The sequence below is a fragment of the Salvelinus namaycush genome, chromosome 3, assembly GCF_016432855.1.
Source record: "Salvelinus namaycush isolate Seneca chromosome 3, SaNama_1.0, whole genome shotgun sequence".
Lineage (NCBI taxonomy): Eukaryota > Metazoa > Chordata > Actinopteri > Salmoniformes > Salmonidae > Salvelinus > Salvelinus namaycush.
Window position 1 is genome coordinate 36188369 of NC_052309.1, and position 9930 is coordinate 36198298.

General features: G+C 39.6%; 1 long non-coding RNA gene across 1 annotated transcript; it reads right to left on the bottom strand.

The window, feature by feature from the left end:
* Window positions 1-2947: 2947 nt before the first annotated feature.
* LOC120044346 lies at window positions 2948-5974 on the bottom strand. Its single transcript, XR_005476545.1, has 3 exons — window positions 4150-5974; window positions 3868-3941; window positions 2948-3652 (listed from the first exon to the last, which is right to left on the bottom strand). It is a non-coding gene; the product is annotated as an uncharacterized LOC120044346 (long non-coding RNA).
* Between the last annotated feature and the right edge of the window lie 3956 nt (window positions 5975-9930).

Genomic DNA, 9930 nt, shown 5'->3' on the forward strand with positions numbered 1-9930 from the left:
TAAGAAAATTAACAAATAGCTGATGCTGTTTTATATGCACTGCAATGATAATTGCTTGACATAAGTGTGGTATGTCATATGATACTTATTTAGTATTTGTCGAGCACTATCGCTTTGAAGGGGTCCCCTTACTATTGTAAATGTCTTACAAATTATTTCCTTTTTACATTTTGTTTGGGAATATGAATGACTTCAGCCTTGATTCACAAGTTGTCTGAAAAAAAATCTCAGAAGCTCCTCAAGAAGAAAGAAAGTTATCGAAAGTTATTAGAAAGTTATTTAATGCAATTCCTGAACATTTATCACCAACTTCACACATTTTCATTTTAAAAAGTTCATTATTCTCTCACCAACTTAGGTTTCATAATAATGTCTATTAAAACCATGTGAACTGATCTTAATGATTATATTTGTGCGTTTTGGTTTAACTTAAATAGTACTCATGTTGATATGCATTTCTCAGAGAAAAGTCAGTTGTCTTGTCTTATCTTGCTATCTTTCTCACTCCCACTATTTTCTGTCTATAGTCCATTCAACGCCTGCCAAAGGTAACTGGAAGTACAGCACAAATGTAAATTCTATATGCAAAATGTTTCAATATGCTGCTGAGCTGAGGGTAGACAACCAATTTACCTCTATTTGCTGCATATTTTGTTTTGTTTATTTAGCATTTTAACATTGTTTATTATAATTCAACACTGTTGATCAATTGTATTAATCCTGCAACATACCTGTACGTTATAATTGTCCCCCATCCACTGTGTTGAGCCAGTGGTCTTATTTGAAGGCCCAGGGCAAGCAGAGGGCAGTTTTGTCACCATAACTGGCATCTCTCCTCACCGTGGGAATTTGCAGAGGTTTTAGATGCACCTTTTCAATCACTTGTGACAGGACAAAGATCTGACTTGTATATGAACCCTGGGAAGTGAGGTGACCTGACCACAGCAGCTCGCACATCATTTGCTCTTCAACCTCTTGTGATAATCCGTCATCACAGCCCCTCGACTAACTAATGAAAATGCAGATAGAAAATGTTGTGTAATGGAACATGTAAAATTAGTGGTGCTGTGTGGAACGAGATTAATTAGTCTTATATTTATCCAATGACTATTAGAATTTATCAGTCAAAAATATGAGACCAGCAACTTCTCGATTTTATAATGCTTAAGCCTTTGGGTGATGTAAATCATGCATTGTGCCTGTGCTTCTACAGTATGATGTGCTCTTTTCAGTTGAGGTGAGGTCAGTAGGTTTATGACCTCCTGAACTCGTCAGACTGCAAGTGAAATGGTCACAGCACTATCTTCTCATCTTCAGGATTTCGCTGAGACTCCTCAATCAGTCTGCTGCCCACCTCAGTGACCTAGCCACCCACTGGGGACTGACAACCCCCTGTCCCCATCCCCTCTCCGCTAGCCTGTCCCAGCCAGCCCACCAGACGGGTCAGCCGGCCACCTCAGCCAAGCTGCACAGATAAACCATCATAAACAAACAAGAGGTTGGGATCAGATGGCTGGCCAGTGTTTAACCTCTGGAGGACCACCAGTTCCTGCTGCCCTGTTCGTAAGCCAAGCTGGACCTGATGATGGAGAGCCCTGGCACTATACCGTTCCCTGTGTGTGTTCGTGTGTGTGTGGGGGGGGGGGGTCAGGGATTAGGAGTAGCCGATTACATGTAATCTGACTACAAAACAATTACTGTAATCAGTTACGTTACTAGCAAAAAATATTGTAATCAGCTTACTGATTACTTTTAAATTCAGAAAGGATGTTTGCAAAAAAATATGACACCTTTCTGTTTTCTCAATGAAATTCAATTCAGCATTAAAAAAAGCCGCAAGTTTAAGTTTGTTCCAGCTGAGCGAGTCTGACCGCAAGTCAGAGACCACTATGATGACACACCAAATGGTTGGATGGATCCTTTTTGTCTTATTCTAATGCCTTTTGGAAAGTAATAAAAAAAAAAATAACTGAAAGTAATCAGATTACATTACTGGGTTTGGGTAATCAAAAAGTAATGTTACTGATTACAATTTTGGACAGGTAACTAGTAACTAACGGATTACATGTAGAAAATAACCTACCCAACCCTAGAGGGAGGGGATGGTGCCGGTTGTTTGAGGGCTAAACTTGTCCCCAGGCTCAACCTCAGCCCAGGCTTTGATCACTGGACCCAGTGTCATTAGGAGTGATTAGGAAGTGACCAATTCGACTTATTTCCAATGGTTTTCCAGCTGTTTTCTGATCTCTCTGAGTTCCAGGGAAATATTCAATGGTGGACCATAATGTTTAGAAGATCCCATATAAGATCACAACTTTGGTCACCTTAAATGGATGAGGTTTGGGGTGTTTATACTCTTTTTCTGCCATTGAAATTCACAATATGATTCATGAGAGAGATGTTCTTTTATATGTACTGAAAGAGTCAGTTGATTTGCACTGACATACAGTATGCCTGACCTTCATGATCTATTTTCCTTTTACTTGTCAGGGTTCAGTGGGTCTGTCTCAAAGGGTCTGTCTCTTCCCCTTGTAGCATGAGCCTGTACTGGCTTGTCCTAGTGGTTAGCGCGGCCTTCTATGACCTCAAACTCTACATTTTGATAGGTTCATGCCATCTTATTCCATTTTCCCTTGTTTTGCACGCACTGTACTGTCACTTTCAAGCATTTTAGAGTATTGGTCAGCCAATATTAAATCATTTATATTCACTGTTGTTTTTGCTTAGGAGTAGGTTACTTACTAGTTTACTCCCAAATAGGAGTAGTGTGAATAGCAAATACCTGAATGAACATGTGAATTGATCCTGAACAAAAGTATAAGTCCACGTCCACAAGAAGGGTAGGAAAATTATGATTTTGAAATAAATGTTTATTACTTAACTAAAATGATATCATTGAAATACTTTTACATTTCACTTGGCATCCATACCAACATATTCACTCACTAGCTAAGCCCATAACAGTAATATTCAATTATATGCACATACATTATTTACATTTCAACCAACAAACCATCTACACAGTCACTCATATGTCCAGCAATGTATTACACACACTTTGTCATACACACATAAAAAATTATTATAAATACAAAACATAGAAAGCATAGAAAATGTTTCACTACAAACAAAAAGAAGAGACCAGCACAAGGCCAACTTGAGTTTGCATGACAAGGTCCTGAGAACATAGGACGTTGTCAAGGAAAATGGCCATATCCAGTTTAAAGGTGTGTTGACGTTGAACTGGTGTAAAAAGAATCACCTCAGTGAGGCCACATGCAGCCAGTGACCTGGCCCTTCCCGGCTTTCTGTGGCTGTCTCAGGTGAACACATTGGGTCCTACTAGACCCTCACCATGGAAGTAACATGTCTCCTGTGACCTGCTGCACTGTCTGTCTCCCTTGTCTAATCACACCTGCTTGTTTCCAAAACAGTAAAGACTAGCTACCTCTCTGAATTCTCTCTGAGTGGATGGGACCTGTGATCCAAACTGTGTGAATGAACCTCCAGCTCTTCCTCCATATCTTCATCATCCTCAGAGCTGGAGTCATCGTTGTAGAAGTGGAGAGTGGCTTGGACAGGGAAACTGTCCAAGACCATCTTCCCCAAATGAGACACATATTCCTCAGTCCTGGACTTGGGCATGAAGAGCCTACGGATCAGATTACTGTATTAAGTATTTTAAAATACATCTGTGTTTTACTATTCAAAGAAATTAGCATACCGGTATACAAAAATGGTCATCATGAAAGTGATAACATCAAATCATAAAATGTATTCACAACACAGGTCTTTTCCCCAAATTAGTCTAAATGTAGTAACAATTCCAACATACTATCTTCTCTCAACTGCTAACAGTCTACATACCTGACAGGGTGCTGGAATCCATGGGCACCTTTGGATATCTGTCTGGTTCTTGATGACACATTCCCTTGGGCAAACTAAACAGGACAAGTAGGCATGTTCATTTTAAACTCAAATGAATAAACCTATACAATACCAAATACAGCATTTCTAAGGACCTGTGTCAGTAAAGTATTGAATAATCTTGTTTACTAGGCTACAGGTTTCTTGTGATGATAGGTTGGATGAAATTTAATTACTTCATAATCTAATAGTAGGCCTAAAGTAATTGCATTATGTCCTTACTTTTTCTAGACATCCAGTTTCTCTATGACAGGGAATCCATGGTCTCCATATCACTGGAAAACTGCAATAGTAGAACATTTATTGAACTGGTTTTTATTTCCATATTCCAAACAGGCTAAATATAACGTTCATACCTTAGGAGTGGCTCTTCAGACTCCCTGTATCTTCCCATGCATCTCATTATTTGGTCTTTCACTGTGAGCGACGGCAACTGCATATCCTGACCAAGAGGGAGTTTCTTCTGTCTTCGACTGACTCACTACCTGCAAACTCCTAGACTGAGGGATACGGTCAGGTATGCTGTTTATCAAGGCTTTCCCATCTTGACTGTTCACTTGAATAAACAAAAGTGGATTTGGGTGGGGGGAGTCTTTGAGATCTGTCTTCGGCTGTCAAATTGCAGGTCCCCTTCCTCCACTGAATTGAAGCTTTTCAAAGATGGATCATGAAAAGTTAGTTATTCAGATAAACAATATTTTTTTGTTATCTTTTTCATGTTGTTATTGAACTTTAAGGCCCTGGCTGTCCTTCCATTTATTTTATAGGCCTATCCTATAGTTCTTGGTAAGTTTACTGGTAATATGCATTTGTACTGGGTACATTTAGATTAAATGGAATATAATTAGTTTAATTCTGATTTAAGGAAGAAACTGTATAAGAATTTGAATAACATTTGGTAAGGGATATGCAAATAGCCTCTCACATTATGTTCTCCTAATAGATATAAGTTTTTCTTTCCCTGAGTGTTTCAAATTCTCTCTCTCACTTGGCCTCGGCCTCGCGCTTTGAAAGTTTGCGCTGCAGTCTGCACCAATGACTGTATATACAGTATGTCTGCACTAGTGATGGGTGGTTTGACTCATAACCCGTAGTCCCCGCGGTTATATCCGCCGGGCGCGTGGGTTTAAGGTCATGACCTATTGTGTGGATGAAGGGCGGATGGATGGCAGGCGGGTTGAATAAAGAGAATACCTTTAAAAATCCATAAAAATATAATTATTGTGCAATTTATATCTATAGGCTACATTTTTTCCTTTCATTATTTTAGTCTCTCTGGCATTAGTGGGTAAGCCTAAACTTTAGGGCCTAACTTTATGCGTGCCAAATAGCCTACAGTCAATCACCAAACACTTTTGAGAACAGGCAGAAAAAGTACATGTACATCCACTGAGGCAAGAAGGACAATGTCTTGGTTTATTTCAATAAGAGAAAAGCTGCGATATGTTGACTTGAAAATAAAGACAAGGGACGGCCAGAAAAGTAATATTTGGGAAAGATTTGGTGAAGTGGTAAAAGAGGATGATAGCAGTGCCGCAATGTTGTGTGATATGAGGCACTATACAAAGTTGACAGTCACAAAACTGGACTTCAAATAGGCTTATGGCACATGAAGGGAACTACAGTTCAGTTCAGATGGGTTCAATAAGACTGAAATCTGGACACTGACTGTAGGTCTATAACCTCACACAGCCTTAATATTAACTCCTGCAGAATTAAGCATTTTTTGCAGTAAATTTATCCAAATGTAGGCTAAATGTTGACTCGGGAAGAGGAGTGGAGAAAGATGTCTTTCTTTCAGCATCTTGAGAGAATGGGAATGCACAGTTAGATACAGTCTGTAGAGGTGCTATCAGCATCATAAAATCAGTATTTAAACCACATAAAATAGGCTATGCATCCAAGCTGAACTGAAATCTTATCAAACAATATTTTTTTTTTTTAACAAGGCAAGTCAGTTAACAACAAATTATTTTTTACAATGGCGGCCTACCAAAAGGCCACCTACGGAGACGGGGGCTGGGAATAAAAATACAATTATAGGACAAAACACACATCACGACAAGAGACACCACAACCCTACATAAAGAGAGAGACCTAAGACAACATAGCATGGCAGCAACACAACATGACAACATGGTACAGTAGCAACACATAGCAGCAGCACAAAACATGTTACAAACATTGGGCACAGACAGCACAAAATGTTGGGTCGTTTTCACAGCTTTTTATTTCTTTACAACAAGTCAAACTGATGTCATTTGGACATTCATTCTATTGATTTATAACATTCTGGTGAGCAAGGGTTTATTTAGTCTTCTAGGAAAACTTATGGACTAGGCTAATGACAGAAGATAAGCTGCATGTACTTGCACTGAACAAAAATATAAAACGCAACATGTAAAATGTTGGTTCCATGTTTCATGAGCCGAAATAAGATCAGACATTTTCCATATTCACAAAAATCTTCTCAATTTCGTTTACATACCAGTTAGTGAGCATTTTGCCTTTGCCAAGACTATCCATCCGCCTGACAGGTGTGTCATATCAAGAAGCTGATTAAAAAGCATGATCATTACACAGGTGGACCTTGTGCTGGGGACAATAAAAGGACACTATAAAATGTGTAGTTTTGTCACACCACACCATGCCACAGATATCTCAAGTTGAGGGAGCATGCAATTGGCATGCTGACTGAAGGAATGTCCACCAGAACTGTTGCCAGAGAATTTAAATGTTAATGTTTTTACCATAAGCCACCTCCTACATAATTTTAGAGAATTTCACAGTACGTCTGTCACAGTTTAGTGTGAACCCCTTTTCTCACCACCCAACACAGGATTTAATGTTCTCCAGCACACAACCAACACAGATGACCAGGACAGGTAAGTATGCTCATGGTAAGTTTTAATTTAAATTCATGGGTTAACATGGATCGGACCCCTGTTTCCCCACCTCCCACAGCAGACTGCACGATTTCCCGGACTGTGACGTCACAATAAGGCCTCCCCTCAGGTAGGTTACCCTCCCCCTGACTCCCTCAGGTAAATATCGGCTATGCAAAAGATCAGCTGCACACGGAATTATTTTGATATGGCACTGCAAATCTCACACCACTGAAGTATTGTATGGCACTGCAACAAGATAGTTATTCTAAGGGAAAGCACTGCAAACAATATGGTGAAAGGCACTACAATCTCGCTCTGGAGCTGTACACAATATGGGACCCACCCTTGGCCCTGCTCTACTCTGCCAACCCCTCTAACGGACGTTCTACTATAGGACAAAATAGGGAGGACAGACAAGACAACAGGGTGGGGATAGGTTCTCGATTTCTAGGGCCCGACGAGAAGCATATCCCCACAAAATAAACCTCTGTATGGTGATATCCAGATCCACACAGCTCCCTGTCCTGGAATGCGCCCGGTCTGACACAGAACCCAAACTGGCTACGCACGTGCGCCATCGTGCATAAATGTATTTTGTCCCCCCACACCAAATGCGATAATGACACGCAGGTTAAAATATCAAAACAAACTCTGAACCAATTACATTATTTTGGGGATAGGCCCGAAAAGCATTAAACCTTTATGGCAATTTAGCTAGCTAGCTTACACTTGCTAACTAATTTGTCCTATTTGGCTAGCTTGCATTTGCTAGCTAATTTGTCCTGGGATATAAACAATGAGTTGTTATTTTACCTGAAATATACAAGGTCCTCTACTCCGACAATTAATCCACACATAAAACCGTCAAACTAATCGTTTCTAGTCATCTCTCTTCCTAGGACTTTTCTTCTCTTGACTTTATATTGCGATTGGCAACTTTCATAAATTAGGTGCATTACCGCCACTGACCTTGTTCGTATTTCAGTCACCCAGTGGGTATAACCAATGAGGAGATGGCACGTGGGTACCTGCTTCTATAAACCAATGAGGAGATGGGAGAGGCAGGACTTGCAGCGCGATCTGCGTCAGAACTGATTTCTATTTTACACCTTGCCCAAACCGGCTGCGCGCGTGCGCTATCGTGCATAAATGTATTTTGCCCCCACTCCAAACGCGATCACGACACGCAGGTTAAAATATCAAAACAAACTCTGAACCAATTACATTAATTTGGGAACAGGTTGAAAAGCATTAAACATGTATGGTAATTTAGCTAGTTAGCTTGCACTTGCTAGCCTGTCTGGCTCTGGCGTTCCGCTAGCATTCCCACATTCCACTGAAAAGGCAGAGCGCGAAATTCAAAAGATATTTTTTAGAAATATTTAACTTTCACACATTAACAAGTCCAATACAGCAAATGAAAGATACACATCTTGTGAATCCAGTCAACATGTCCGATTTTTAAAATGTTTTACAGCGAAAACACCACATATATTTATGTTAGCTCACCACCAAATACAAAAAAGGACAGACATTTTTCACAGCACAGGTAGCATGCACAAAGCCAACCTAACTAACCAAGAACCAACCAAACTAACCAAGAAACAACTTCATCAGATGACAGTCTTATAACATGTTATACAATAAATCTATGTTTTGTTCGAAAAATGTGCATATTTGAGGTATAAATCAGTTTTACATTGCAGCTACCATCACAGCTACCGTCAGAAATAGAACCGAAGCAGCCAGAGTAATTACAGACACCAACGTCAAATACCTAAATACTCATCATAAAACATTTCTGAAAAATCGATGGTGTACAGCAAATTAAAGACAAACATCTTGTGAATCCAGCCAATATTTCCGATTTAAGTGTTTTACAGCGAAAACACAATATAGCATTATATTAGCTTACTACAATAGCCTACCACACTACCGCATTCATTCATCAAGGCACGTTAGCGATAGCAATAGGCACGTTAGCGATAGGGAATAAACCAGCAAAATATATTAATTTTCACTAACCTTCATAAACCTTCATCAGATGACAGTCCTATAACATCAGGTTATACATACACTTATGTTTTGTTCGAAAATGTGCATATTTAGAGCTGAAATCAGTGGTTATACATTGTGCTAACGTAGCATCTTTTTCCCAGAATGTGCGGATATTTTTATGACACTCCAACTATTCTGACCAAATAACTATTCATAAACGTTACTAGAAAATACATGTTGTATAGGAAATGATAGATACACTAGTTCTTAATGCAATCGCCGTGTTAGAATTCTAAAAATAACTTCATTACGATATGCAGTTTACGTTATGGCGAGAGCGTGCCCAAAACCTGGCCGCAAACGACTATTTCACATGTTCGACAGATATATGAAATAGCATCATAAAATGGGTCCTACTTTTGATGATCTTTCATCAGAATGTTGTACAAGGGGTCCTTTGTCGGGAACAATCGTTGTTTGGATTTAGAATGTCCTCTTCTCCAGTCAATTAGCACGGAAAGCTAGCAAAGTGGCGCTAAGCTCTCCTTCCTGAACAAAGGCACACAACGCAACACGCCTAACGTCCCGAATAAATTTCAATAATCTAATAAAACTATATTGAAAAAACATACTTTACGATGATATTGTCACATGTATCAAATAAAATCAAAGCCGGAGATATTAGTCGTCCATAACGACAGCTTATCAGAAGGCAAATCCAGGTCCCTTCACGCGCTCTCCAGAAAACAGGAAACTGGTGACACGTCATGCCGAGAGCTTTTATTCGACACCAGATCAAGTTACACACTCCATTTCTTCTCTCACTGCCTGTCGACATCTAGTGGAAGATGTATGAAGTGCATCTATACTAATAAATATCAAGGACATTAATAGGCAGGCCCTAGAACAGAGCCCTCGATTTCAGATTTTCCACTTCCTGTCAGGAAGTTTGCTGCAAAAGGAGTTCTGTTTTACTCACAGATATAATTCAAACGGTTTTAGAAACTAGAGAGTGTTTTCTATCCAATAGTAATAATAATATGCATATTGTACGAGCAAGAATTGAGTACGAGGCCGTTTAAATTGGGCACGATTTTCCCCCAAAGTGAAAACAGCG